This window comes from Hypanus sabinus, chromosome 2 (assembly GCF_030144855.1).
Source record: "Hypanus sabinus isolate sHypSab1 chromosome 2, sHypSab1.hap1, whole genome shotgun sequence".
Classification (NCBI taxonomy): domain Eukaryota; kingdom Metazoa; phylum Chordata; class Chondrichthyes; order Myliobatiformes; family Dasyatidae; genus Hypanus; species Hypanus sabinus.
In genome coordinates, this window is record NC_082707.1 from 174,061,838 (window position 1) to 174,076,831 (window position 14,994).

At 41.8% G+C, this 14,994-nt stretch overlaps 1 protein-coding gene across 4 annotated transcripts in view; it reads left to right on the top strand.

Moving 5' to 3' along the window:
* Positions 1–832: 832 nt before the first annotated feature.
* ptpn21 (protein tyrosine phosphatase non-receptor type 21) overlaps positions 833–14,994 on the top strand; it is a 79,377-nt gene continuing 65,215 nt past the window's right edge. The window contains exon 1 of one of the 4 annotated variants that reach the window (XM_059959671.1): positions 833–904. The gene's annotated coding sequence lies outside the window, so the exon portion shown is untranslated. Of the gene's footprint in view, positions 1,190–14,994 lie in introns of all 4 variants that reach the window. The other 3 variants (XM_059959680.1, XM_059959679.1, XM_059959663.1) reach the window with 3 other exon arrangements.

Sequence of the window (14,994 nt, forward strand, 5' to 3'; positions counted from 1 at the left end):
GGACCGTAATACATCTGCTGAGTTCAAAGCGAAAAGCAAAGACTCGGAATTTGATATAAATTTACAACTCGGCATACTGGAATCTGCTTCCGTCACTGCCCTAATTCCTCCATTCAATCAAATCCCTCCAGTGCATTAAATAGCTTACTAAATCTCTTACCTACTATTTTATTAAAAGCCTTGGAATATAACTCTAACTTTCTTTTGTTTCATGCATCCTTGGACGCTCGGTTTACACAGACACTGCTTTCCCACCACATGCACTGGAGTTATAAAAGTACAAAACAGTTGAAGAATGAATTCCGAAGTAATCTGCAGCGAAGAATCCAGGGTGTGTGTGTGGGGGGGGGGGGGGAGAGACAATGAACCGTTTACATCTTCCAACCTAAAGTTAAACTGATATGCACCAGCAATGGAGTAGGTGGAACGAGCAGAAGAGCAATTAAATAAAACGAGCTAAATCTGTTTGCGACAGCAGCTCGATTTCAAGCACAGCGCTGCGGCCAGCTGTCCCATGCCATGCATTCTCTCTGCACATAACATTCCAGGTGCCTGATGTAATGGACCTTTCACATCACAGGCACCTCAGTATCACTTCCCACCTAAGAAGGCTGGGATTAACACCGGTAGTTAAAAAAAAATAGCGAGGGAGAGGCATTATCCGTCATTTTAAAATAAAGCAGCGCATTTCGGAGGAGCAACCCACCGAGTCACCGGCGCTCTTTCCCGCTCCCACCCCGGTCGGGGTGACGAGCGTCGGCGGCCGGGAGCGCGGGGGGGGGGGGGGGACTGAAAGTAGTGCGGCGGAAGGATTGCGGAGGGAGGGAGGGAGGGAAGGCGGAAGGGCGCGCGCTCGGGGCGGAGGGACAATAACCCCCGGGAGGGTGAGGAGCCCGGTTGTCGGGTAAGTGGAGAGAGGGGCCAGGAGGACGCGGCCACGGCAGCAGCTTCTTCTGCCGCCGCCGCCGCCTGACGAAGGTGAACGGCCGCTGCTGCTGCTCCTGTGGCCTTTTACCATAGGTAGGGGTTGCGCTCGGTCGGAGGTGACCCCAGGCCGAGGGAGCTTCGTTGTCTTTCTAACAGTTGCCTCTTTTTTTTTAAACTTTATTGTCCGGTGTCGGGTGTTTTGAACTTCATATGACACTCGGAGTGAGTTGCCAGAGACTGTGCACAACACTTCCTGACCGATGTGAGTCCTGTTGTTTAGCCATCACATTGTTTGCGTGCTTGGCGGTGCTTGTGCACTCCCAGTAAACACTCTTTAAAGGTCGCACCTGTTACTGCATTCCCCTCGCCCGAATTTAACCCTTCTTCCCCCGCCCCACCCCACCCCACCCCGTTTCCAAGATGTATAGAAACAAGTATTTTTCGATTGCGTTGCCGCTTTTCCGAGCAAAGTTGACTATATTCTGCTTTCGTTTAAACTCTGTTTTTCTGAATAGTTCGTCTTACTACTTCGTTTGTTAGAATCAGTACTGCTGTGTTCTTCAAAAAATTGCCACCATGTGAAATATACGTACGTCTTAGATTTGCTTTTTTTTCCAGTCGAGGAAAAAAATTACACGAAATTACTAGTTGTCCTGTTTGTATGCACAGAAAGAGATTAAATATGTACTAAAACAAATCACCAGATTGTTGTGTTTTAACAAGGATCCATAATTATTCATGCCCAAGGTAATGCCTTTTTCACTGGAACATCTTAGGCGTTTTATTTTTTTTAAGCAAATAGATATTTTCTAAATGTTCTGTAAAAAGTTACACAAATACGGTAGAGCTGCAGTGCAAACAAACGTGAGGTATTTTGAATTTCAAATTGTTGAAATTACTTTTGATAGCTTAAAGATTTACTGGAACAATGTAAACCTATGTTGATTGTGAACATGTCAGAATTTCCAGCACACAACTTTGCAGCTAGATCATAATCTGCTGTGATTAGTTTGATCCAGATTAATTATAAATTTATGAAAGATTTTGCGACAAAATTTATTTTTTTAAAATAGGGAAATAACAAATGAGGTTGAGAATAAAAGATTACATGGTTAATTTATCCTGAAAAATCATAAAACTGAATCCATTTTATTTTTCAAGATCCTTGGTTTTTTAAAATTTTGCCTCCATTACTTTCTGGGAAAGTCTTTTGCATATCTCTATCAAATTTTGTTGTACACAAAAAAACAAGTCCTACCTTCATCTTTTGCTGATTTGAAACAATATGAATGTTTAAGGTATATCTGAAATGATACTTTCGGAAGAATGACAATTGTTTTCTCTGTTATTTGGGATGATTTAAAATACTTGCTGAAAAAACGAGGTTAGTTGATGAGTTTGAGGAAACTCGTGCAACATAATATTTCAGGGGTTTTAACCTTTGGAAAGCATTACCTGAAAGGTAGATTCAATATAATCAAAGATGTATTTGAAAGCTACTTTCCGGAGTAATGGAGGGTATATGACTGAATTATATGGCTCTTTCGAGATGGGAGGATGTATCAAATGACTTGAAATGATTCCCAAAACGAATAATCAAATCCTTCAGTAAGAAAGAATTTCTTCTTACTTGTCCTGCTTTAGTTCATTTTTATCCTTTGACATTTTTTCAAACTTTTGGTTGGAACTGTTTCTTGCTCTGTCTTGTGAGACTCTTGGCTCCAAAGTTTTCAGCAGTATCCATTTATCTAATTGGACAGTTTATATTTATATGAATTTAATGTTATTTATCATGTTGCATGCATTGCCGCTACTTTGCTTTCAATGTTTATATTTGAAGGCCCAAGCTCTTGTCAAATCCTAAATTCAGGTTTTCAGTGTGGAGCATAAGTGGAATTCGAGTGATCATTTTTGAATATGTATTGAATATGATTTTTAGCACTTACCCAGAGTACGTTTTCTTTATAATTCTGAAAAAGTACAAATTTGTGTGTTGACATCCAAGATATTTTTATGGATTAATTAATCTGTTCATATCAGACGCAGTGACTTTGTTTCACTAATGTTGTCCTATAAGTTTTGTAAACTATGTCAATTTGAAATTCTGAGGGGCTGCATTCATTTAGTTATATTTATATTTAGTTATCAGAAATATCCTTGTTAAATATTGAAGTTAGACGTAGAATCTCACAGTTGTTTTGTTAATGTTGGCAGATTAATTTTTAACTTCAATAACGAGCAGGGGCTTATGGGCATGATTCAGATGGAGTATGTCTTCTGAAAAATTGTTTTCTTTCTGAACCTCAATTGTATTTTGATAGGTAGGGCTACATCTTCACACCAGAAGGTTCTAGTCACTAAATCTCTGAAAGGATACAGAGTTTTTAAAAAATCTGCGAAAACAAAGCAGGCAGGCGTTTTTTTTCATTCATCATTTACTTGTACAGATGTAATCTTGAACATAAACAATTTCTTTGAGAAAGGAATGATTGGAGTAGTGGTGTGTGTAATGGAAAACCATGTGTAATTGAAATCAAAATGCTGTAGTTACCAGAAATGTTAAATAAAACAAAGTGCTGAAAATGCCCAATTGGCCAGGCACCTCCTAAGACTTTCTGTTTAATTTCATCGGAGGTTTGCATTTCCTTACAACTGATGCTAATATGCTAATAATTTTACTTTGATTTGAAAAGACACTCTTTCATGGAGAGAGAGTGCAGACATTTAAAAGAAACATTCATCTTCCTATTTTAATTGATACTTGCATGCTTTAAGTATCAGATTTTTATTTTCTACAAATACTTGGTTTCAGTAGGCATGTACTGATGATCCCTTCTGTGTGGACAGATACTGGCATTCAGTTGATCTAATCTGGACTCTGCTTTCTGCTCCTGTTGCAACCAATAATATCCATAGTTGGTGATGCTTTCATGACAACTTCTAAATGTGATTACATTTTCTGTTATTTTGTGTTCCATGCTTTTGGGGGGGGGGGGGGGAAGACAAGCAATTGCTGCTATGGAGAGTAATCCTATAAATTCAGTTTTTGATAATTTTGATAATTAAGAGTGAAAACTCTTAAAACATTTTGATTATATTTTCTGATTGCTTTATTGGTCTAATTTAATTTGCATTCTTTTTACTGATGGCTGGTGTTGAACTGGACCGGATTGTGTAGCTTCATTTCATAAATATAGTTCGATTGTGTACTTCTAAATCTGATTAGCTATGCTTATTCAGTGCTGCAGATCTCATTTGTTATGTTCATCATCAGAAGCTCAATGGCAAATTTCACATTGAAAAGAATATTTTACATGGAGCCAATGAATGAGATCTCATAACATTGTTTCTTGTGTTTGGAGTTTTAATGTTGTGTTGAATGGGCATAATTTATGGTATAATTTATGTCTTACAGCGATCCAAGGACTTAATTCTTTTTTCACAAACCTTTTTTAGACACTTAATCGAGATAGGAAAATTATTGCTGGAAGCTTGCAGCTAGTTTTCAGTGTGGTCTGATAGCTCTTGTTTTAAAAGCACCTCAAAGAAACATTGCAGTGATTCTTTTTTTTCTGGATATGGTAAAAAGTTCAATTAAATTGGTTAGCAATGTGTATGAGGTAAGGGATCATGTCAAAATTTGTACTTGCATGTAACATAAAAACCTTTGTGTATTCTTGGAGCCTTTATTGAGCTGTTTTCTTCTAAGTAACATTACATTTTCTATATGCCCAAACACCTTAATAAATGTCATCAGCAAATTTAGTAATCTTGAATGTTTGAGTTGGGGGGTGGGGTTGAATAGGTATCTTCTGGATTTCTAAGTCTCTTAAATACCATGACACTTGAAACTGAATTAAAGTTTTATTTGAATTGTTTGGCTCTTGAATAGGTTGCTGTTTTTCAGGCAGTGACAACAGTGCTACTTTCAGACTGTAACTTTTAGTCAAATATTTGAATTGCATTTAAGGCCATTCTATTATCTCTGTACTTTTTTGAGTTTGTGACTTGCTGTGAAGCCAGAATGGAAGCAAATTGTATTTATAATGTATCATTTAACACAAAAGCAGCTGACGCCTGATCTGTTTCATTATGATTATATTGCTCCTATAATCATAGTAATATAATCACCTATGATTATATAGGGAAATGCCTTTCCTAGAATGTGAAGTCATCTCCGGGAGACTGGACGGATGAGATCAACAGTGAGATCCAGTGGCTGGGAGGGTGAAGGACATGACAAGGCACAGAAGAAGTTGTGGCCATCTACTACAACCAAGAAAGACCCCAGTTTGTGACGACTGCTCGTACCAGTGGACCTGGACCTCCGAGGTCAAGAGAATGGAAATTCCCCAGTGCAAATGCTTTTCTACTTTAAAGACTCTTCCTGCACAGGTCTCCTGTTATTGTTGGATATGATGGACAATAATCTTATTGTACCTCAGTTAATCCAAAGGTCTAATGGTTAGGTGAACATTTTTTAGGTTCTCTGCCATTTCCCTATATGTTTCTCTGGCTTTACTTTGTTCATGTGATCTTTTTCCTGATCCTGTGAGATTGCACAACGAAACTACTAATAACCCAGCTTCTCTTCTTGACTGAAGGGGAAAATGCCACAGCCCTTCTCTATCCTGTAGATTTCTTGCCATTGTTTTCTTCAGTTAAGCTGCTTGCTGCCTCTATGCAAACCACTATCTTCAACCTCCCTTTCATCTTAAGTACTTGACCTGTTCTCATCTCCTAAGTAGATGTATGTGTTTCTACCCTGCACGTCAATGACGGCAACCCCTCCCTGACGGGCACTCATCCTTTCATGCATGATTTGATGCAATTAATGATGTGACATTGAGGAAAGCACCCTCTCCTCCCTGAGGAACAGGCACCCTGTCTGGCCACAGCCACTGTAAGGGGGATCCTAGCCAGGGTTAAATCCAGACAAAGCTGTGGGGCCAGTCAACATACCTGGTCAGGTGCTGAGGGATTTTGCTGCCCAGCTAATGTTGTGGTTTCTCGTGCCCCACAAATGATTTATGGGATCTCCATTACTTTTTTTGAAAACCTCTCTGCTTCCACACTGCCCTGAACAAATGGCATACTCCATGGGCATATGCCGAATCAGTATAGATGTCTACTTTCTCACCTTCCATCATTTCACACGCAGCTGTCAGGGCTTTGATTTCCGCTAGTTGAGCGGAACATGGTTGGGGACAGGACTCCATCCTAATAATCTTATAGCTTGACTGATCCTTCTGTACTACTGAGAACCCTGCATGATTTCCATCATAGTCCCTATAACAAGAGCGATCTACGAACAGAACCTTTTTATCTGCATCCTCTAGTGGTTCTGACCGTAAATCTGCTCTCAATTTGGCAAATGCCATCATCTTCCCTACACAATCATGGGGTTCTCCTTCATAGCCCAAAGGGACAAAATCGGCTATATTACTGGTAGTGCATCTCTGTATAGTTATGTCAGGAAATGTCAATAGCATCTGATATGCTGCTATCCTGGCTGGAGTCAACACAAATTTCCCTCTTTCCAGCAATTCTGCTACTTTGTGGTGTGTGTACAGAGTCACAGGATAGCCCAGGGTTACAGATGATGCCTTTTCATATGCATAGTACAGCGCCGCCAATCCCTGATAACAGGGTGGATACCCCTGAGCCACCTCATCTAGTCTCGTACTGTAGTATGCTATCGGCTGCTTTGCTTTTCCTGTGCCTGTCTCTTGTGTTAGAACCACTGTGACATAACCCTCCTGTCGGTTAGATACATACAAATGAAAAACCTTCTCGTAGTCAGGCAAAGCTAATGCTGGTGCTGACTGCAATTCCTGCTTAATGGTATTGAAAGCTATCTCCGCTTCACCATTCCACTGTAAGCCGTTCTTCAAATTTGTATGTCCTGCTTCTTTCATTATCTTTCTCAAAGGTGCCACAATCTCAGCATATTCTCCTATCCAATCTGAGCTGTACCCTGCCATTCCCAAAAATGTCATCATCTGCCCTACAGTCTGGGGTTTGGGGACCTTAGTTATTGCCTCAATCTGATCTGGTGCTATCGCCTTCACTCCCTTGGATATTACCCTGCCTAAGTATTCCACTTGCTGCACACAAAATTGCAGTTTCTTTTTGGATACTTTATGTCCTCTGTGCGCCAGCTTCTCTAACAGAGTTATAGTGTCCTGCTCACACTGTTACTTTCTGTGGGAGCAAATCAACAGGTCATCCACATACTGTAACAATGTACTTTCCAATGTCATGCCCTCTAGGTCTGCCTTCAATACCTGATTAAAAACGTGTGGTGAATGTTTAAATCCTTGCGGCATTCTGGTATAGGTATACTGAGCACCTCTGTAAGTAAATGCAAACAGATACTGACACTGATCGGCTAGAGGAATGCTGAAGAAAGCCGAACACAAATCAATCACTGAAAAGTAACTTGCTTCTGGTGGAACATTAGTCAAAAGCGTGTGTGGGTTGGGGACTACTGCTGGCCAGTCCTCTACCACATCATTTACCGCTCGCAAATCATGCACCAATCTCCACTTAGATTTATCTGCTTTTAAGACCGGCAGCAACGGGGTATTACATGAACTGTTTGTTCTTTGAGGCACCCCTATTTCAAGCAACCCCTGCACTGTCGATGCTATTCCCTCTTCTGCTTGTCTTAGAGGGTATTGTGATCTCCTAAGTGGAATTGCTCCCCTTTTCAGCCTCATTTCCACCGGACTAGCTGTTTTTATTTTCCCTACATCCGTGTCATGCTGTGACCACAGAATAGACGGCAACTCATCTAACCTTTTATCTTTCAGCTGGCCTCTTTCCTTTCCCAGCAAGGGCAGGTGTGGTTGGGGAGTTACTTCAACCTCTCTCACTGTCCCTACCATATCTACACTTACCATTATTTTAATGCAATTGTTGTCTTTTGATATTCACACCTCTGGCGTGATTTTCCTCCACACTGTTACGTTTTCAACACTCTTAACTAAGGGTCCTAAGTCTTTGGACTGATATCCCTTGTTTACCAACAATGTTACGTGGGGCGCAGCCTCTGGTATCCTGTACCATTTTTCTAAAAAGGTGTTTCACTTAACTTTTAAAGCTGCCCCTTGCTTTCCAATTATCACAGCCTCCCCTTCCAGGTGCTGTTGGGTACATACCTCCAGGTGCCATCTCTCCTCTAACTCCCTGTTCTGAGTCTCGTCAAAAATCACTGTACAATGTAGCTCAGATTTGGGCATTACAGCCCTGGGTAATATAGCATGCACACCCTTTTTCCATTTTTCCCAGGTTTCCTGAATCTGATCTGCAATGTCTCCTATCCAAAAGACATTAGCCTACTTGTCTTCTCGCACTATCAATTGAGCCCCTGCTCTTTCCACACTCAGCCCATTTCTGTTGCATTCTAATTTTAATTCCAGTTTCAATAAGGTATCTCTGCCTAACAAATTAATCAGAGTTCCTTTAAATACTAGCACCGACAAAACAATTCCTTTATTTCCCATTCTCAACCGCACTGGAGCCATGCACTGTGTCAACTGTGTTTTCCCCAAGAACCCTACCGTCTTAATAAACTTTCCTGACATGGGAAGGTGAAGGGCATACTGTGGCTGTACACAAGTGTACGTGGCTCCAGTATCTATCATCATTGGTGTCAGTTGCCCTTCTAACATAACCTGAACAATGGGTTCCTCGTCTGCCTCCCTTGTTATCATTGGGTAATGTCCCTTCCCACTCAAGTTCTTGGGGCACCCCTCGCATAGGGGTTCACAGGTCTGCTTGGGCCTGTGGGGGCTGGTCCTTGGCTAAACTTTAGTTCCCTTCTTATCGGTTCCTGCTGGTGTGTGTCAGGCCATGGTGTAAACAGACAATCTCTTCTCATGTGACCTGGCTGATTACATTCCCAGCACAATCTCTCTACCTCTCTTTCCCCCTGTTTCCTCACTGGTCCCCTCTGCCCATAGCTTCTCTGTCCCCCTCCTTGGAACTTCCAGTCCTGTCTGGGCTGTTTGAATTTAGTCTGTTCCTGATAGGGCATTTGTGGGAATGCTCCCCCAAAGACAATTATTGGCATGGAGTTTTCCAGCCCTTGACTTACAGTATGATCGGTCCCTCCATATAGCAGAGCTTTGTCCAGTTCGATGGCTGTACTCGGACCAATGATTGCTGGCAGCATCTTTTCGTTTTTCTCTTTTTCCTTCTTTTTGAGCTCTTCGAGCTGCATTTGTATTAACTTTCTTTGCACCTCTTTCTGCTGCTCAGCCAACCTTTGTCTTTCCTGTATTTCTCAACCGCATGGACTACGTGGTCTCTAAATTCTTGTGAGGTCTTTGACATTAGCCCAACCACTTCCTCCAGTTTGGATTTTACATGTGGAGGCATTGCATCCAAAATGCTATGTCGGAACAGTGAGGTCATAAATAAGCTATTCTCCACCTCTTGCTCAGTCTCCAGTCTCCACCTTTTCAATTGGTTTTCTACATAGGCTGCTGTGTTTTCAGTGGATCCCCTTTTAAGGCTTTGGGGTCCACTTTGGTGGATAAAGCTTTCTGAGGGCCTGCCATACCCTCTGCCTCACTCTGTCAAACCCGTCTCCATCAGTTCTTGGGTCGTTCGAGTTTACTATGCCAGCCATTTCCATTAGTTCGTTAAATTTGGAGGTTCCCATCAACCTTATCAATAGTGCCTTCAAATCTCCCATAGCCAATAATCGTCCCGCCGTTTCTTCTTCAAAGGCTCTAATCCATTTCCCTGCTCCTTCATGTAGATTGGGCAGAGTGTTTTTCAGCCCTTCTAGGTCCTGGGATCCCCAAGCGATATACTGCACTTGTCCTGATCCTTTTACTAACAATGGCATCATTCTTCCTCCTTCTTCCCACCTGCCCTGGCTCTCCTCCTCACCTGACTCCCCATCTGTCTCAGGGTATGTCTTTACTGACTCCCACACAAATGCCTCCGGGGTTCTCTTCTTCCCTCGGTCTCCCTGTGGAGTCCTTCCTTTCTGTCTTGATTCAATACTTGGTTGACCCCTGGAGTATTTTTCGCATCTCTTCTGGCAACCCCCTCTCAGTAAGTTATCTGGCTATCTCTCTGCTTCCGCAAGTTGCTCCCCTACTTCTGCTCTTCTAGGCTTCCGCCTCCTACCTCTTCCCCACAAATTCTCACATCCTCTCTCTCTCCACTTAACTCTTGCTCCTCCAATGAGCCACCTTCATTTCTAGTCTGTTTATTTCTACAGTATAACCGATACTTCTCATATTCCTTTTCCTCTCTCAAGTATTTCATCCGTTCAATCCCTTCTTCCATTTTTCTCTGTACCTGTTCCACCTTTATCCTTTCTGCCTGTATCTCCTTCCATATCACCGCTTTTTCCTTCTCGTATTGTCTTTTTTCTTCCTCATTATCCCAAACTTGTACTTCTCCCTGCATGTTTACTGTCCCCGTCAGCAGGGGGCATTGCTTAGGGGTTTTCTTTTTCATTATAGGGAGGGGGTTTTTCTGTTTCTTTCGCATCCGGGTACGGAGCTGAAGCCAGCTTCTCACCGTACCCTCCTCTCTCTCTAACAGGCTGTTTTTCCAGCACCTGAGTGTCTTCCTCGCTTGTAATCAATATTCTACCTGTCCTCCTCAGCCTTTCTCCCTCCGTTCTGAAGAGTTTTAGCACTTCCATTTCTCGTTCTCTTTTTTGCCCTCTTCTTTTTATCTTTTGGTTTGTAATTTTTAATTAGTCCCTCCATTTCTTCGCACAAACTTACATCAAACGTTCCGTCTCTTGGCCACTTTGTGACCAGGTTATTGGTTCTTTTTTCCCATTTTTCTGAAGTTTTCGTGATCTCATATTTAATTAATGGGAATTTTTTGCTCAGAATCTCTACTGCCATTCCTTTACCTGTCATGTTATTCTCTCTTTTTAAGGTATTTTAGAGATTCACGGTTTGTCTACTGGATAATATTATTTACTCTAATTCTATGCCTAGTCTATTGTCTATCTACCAGCGCTTTAAACTATATATTGGACTTTCCTTGTTTCCTATTCTGTTCTGCCCGTGCAGATGTCTATTCAGAGCGGTACCCACAGAACTTGCTCTTTGCACCTGGTCTGTTCAGACCCTTATCTCTTAAGGCGGTATCCACAAGGATTTTCTACTCTAATTCTATTCTATTTTCCTTTCCCTGCTCGTTCAGCCCTTCGTTTCATACGAAGCGGTACCCACAGGGATTTACCAACACCACGTGGACTTTTTCTTAACTTAACTTCTTATTAACTTATTTGTACTTACCCTCACTGCAGTGTTCTTGATCAATCCTCTGAGCCTCCTCTGTTAGCCCCCAATTCTGCCAGATTCTTTGGACCGGAGAGACCCTTCGGCAGTGGTTCCACACTTCTGAGACTCCCAAGACCTCCCCAAAGCCAACAGAATTCTTTGTTCAAATTGTCGCAAAAAGCACTTACCTTTTGTTTGGGCGCACCCTTTATTCTGTTAGCCTTGTGGGGGTCCCTAGAGGACTGGGAAGCGTCCCCAATCTGCCGTTTCCTTTCTGCGGGTCTCTTTCCGGTCCTGCCGCGGTCGCCAATTTTGTCGTGGTTTCTTGTGCCCCACAAATGATTAGGAGACGCATAAGATTCTTCAAGAAGGGTTAAACTTTAATTTGCAAATCAAAACTGAGATAGTCATTGAGCTAGTCGCTGATTGCCCACCGATCTTTGGACACAGCATTTTTTATAGCAATCTCCTGGTCCAGTTGCTATAGTTGCGTATCACACGTACCACACGTACATCTTGACACTATTGTTTCTACCCATTGTCTTAATCATGTTCTAATCTACATCTCTTTAGCTACCTTTAATTACCACACCATTGTCTTTTACATTCCTAAGATTTCATTCTCTAGCAAATAGCAAGTTTACATTCTTAATACTTGGTGACTTAATCATGTTCTAATCTACATCTCTTAGCTACCTTTCATTAACACACCATTGTCTTCTACATTCTTAATATTTCATTCTCCTGCTAAATTGGGTACATGCATAGCAAATAGCAAACTCAGAACTGACCAATGTTCTAATCTACATCTCTTTAGCTACCTTTGTCTTCTACATTCCTAGGATTTCATTTTGGATACATGCATAGCAAGCTGACTACATAGTTTTGGTTACACAGCAAATAATGCAACTTTTATACTACAATACTAAAGGATATCTTTACTATCTCTTTGAAACTGCCCACCCGAGCGATGGTAACTGGGCTAAAAAATGACTCCAATGGCACTGACTTCAACGATCATGAAGTGGTTTGAGCAGCTGGTATATAAAATTGCACCTTCCTGTAACATTGGACCCCTTCCATTTTGCCAACTGCTCAGACTGGTCCACTGATGATGCCATATCTTTGGCCCTTCACTCTGCCCTGTCCCACCTAGAAAACAATGCCTCATACACCAGGATCTTGGTCATTGACTTCAGCTCAATATTTAACATGATTATCCCCCTGAGACTGGTGGATAAACTTTTCTTGTGGGATCTCAACTCCTGTCTGTAACTGGATCTTGGATTTCTTGATGGAAAGACCCTACTCGGTCTGTGTCAGCAGCAACATCTCGAGCTTCATCATGCTGAGCACTGATGCCCTCCAGGCTGTGTGCTTAGCCCACTGCTGTTCTTGCTGTTGACTTGTGACTCCACTGTCAGATCCATCTCCAAATGCACCATCCAGTTCACTGAGGATTACAACATTAATTAGCCTCATCAGCAACAATGGCATATAGAGAGGCTTGTCAAGTGGTGCGAGAACAACAAACTGAGTTTGATGGGGACTTGAGAAGAGCAGAGTTTGACTACTGTCCTTTGTACATCAATGGCTTTGACTTGAAGAGCATGAGGTTCCTTGGTGTGCACGTAATGGATAGTCTAACCTGGACCCACAACAACACCTCATGAGTCAAGAAAGCACAACAGTATATACACTTTCAGAGGAAACTGAGGCATGCAAGGCTCCCTGACTCTATTCTAACATCTTTTTACAGGAGTACTTTTGAGTGTCTTGTCTGGCTACATCATTGTGTGGTACAGAAGGCCCAAGGCATTGGACGGCAAAGCCCTACAGAGGATAGTAAAATCTGCCTAGAGAATCATCAGGGTCTCCCTTCTTGCCCCCCTCCCCGTGTGTGATATTAACCAGGATCATGCAGACGAAAGGCCTGAAGCATTGTTGAGGATCACTATCACCCATCTCACAATATCTTTGATCCATTACCATCAAAAGGGAGGGAGGATGGGAGCATCAGGACTAGGACTGCCACTCAGGGTTACAGATTCATCCCTCAGGCTGTGAAACTAATGAATATCCTGCCACCACTGAGGTCTCATCACTAAGACAGTGAGCTGTTTACCTGTGTTGCACACTGCACCCATTTCTGAATTGTATTTTATTAACTTATGGTAATTTTGTTTTATGAGCTGTGTGATATATGTGGATGCACTGTGGTCTGAAGGAACATTACTTGTTTGGTTGTATACAGTTACAGTCAGATGGCAATGAACTTGAACTTGAATTGCTTGTTTAAAGCCCTGCAGTAAGACTTCCACTCTTGCTATGATATTGAACTATCTGAATTATCTAGAGAATTGTTGCCTCTGGCTTCTGTCTGTGGTATGCTCACCCATTGACTTCATCCTGTTTCCAGGCAGGTGTCTGAAACTGAACCAGACTCTTTGCAACCATGTTGTAATTTGATCCTGGGATAAAGTTCAAATCACATGAGCCATCACAAGACAGCCAATTTCTATCTTTGACTCCACACCTGTTTTAGCTCACCTGGTGCTGGAATACCTGCATCTTTGGTATCTATAGTAGGAAGGTGTATTAAGGGAATGAACATTAGTTTTAAGAAAAAAAATATTGAAATAAAAAGAACTGACCCTGATGCATAAAGCTTTGAAATAAGACAGGTGAATGAATGCAGCATTAAGTAGATTTGATTTAATAGCTGTTAGCTACTTGATTTAAAGGATTTGGTTGTTAACAACCAAGGTTCAAATTTCAGGGTATTTGACAACTAAAGCAATAATATACATTTATAATGGATGTATATCCCTAACTATGATGTGTAAGGGCATCATCAAAAAGTTGTATTAGCTAAGGAAAAGCAAGGTAGAATCTGTGGAGATCTCAGAATATGGAAAGGAAGAACTGCAGGTAGGTATGGTTAATAAGCACCCTATCATCAGCATCACTTGAGAAGGATGATATTAAAAAAATAAAATTGTTGCAATGATAGTGCAATTAATGAGGGAAACTTACCGTAAATTCCTGTGTATAAGCCGAGAATTTGGCCCTAAATTTTGGTCCTAAAATTAGGGGGTTGACTTATACACAGGGTGCCAACTTTGGAAAAAACAAATACAAGGAAGACAGATTATATTTATTGGCTATTTTTGACTTAAATTCTTTCCACTGTCGTCACATGAATTCTTTGAGTGATTTGTTTAAACTCACATCTAGTGGCTGGAGCATGGAGACCAAACCACCAGGGATGACTGCAATGTCTGTATTTTCAGCTTTCAATGCTGCTTTTGTCTCACCTGACAAGTGTGCTTTGAAGACATCCCAGACAAGTAGCGACTTTTCTTTCCCGAAACCGTTGGGATGTCGCCGCCACACCTCTTTAACCAACTTCAAGCAACCTGCTTCTTGTAACCTGGTTTGACGGACTTGGCGTCGCTGCGGTCAGGTCACTTTCGGTGTGTGCTGTGTCTGCGAGGCTGGGTTCGATGGAGCTTTTGTTGTGTGCTGCATCTGCGAGGCTGAATCTGGTGGCACCGTGGAAGTCCGTAGCAGGGGTATTCCCTTCTGCCGCCGGAGTGGGATGGCGAATCTGTCGGGACCCTGGGGACTTGTGGAAACTGTGTGGTGATTTCTTTTGAACTTCTAGTCCTTTAACATCTTTGGACTATTTTTACTGTGCCCATAGTCTTTTTTTTTAATCAATTATGCTATTGTTTGCACTGTTGTAACTATATGTTGTAACTATGTGGTTTTGTGCAGGTCTTGTAGCTTTAGTTTT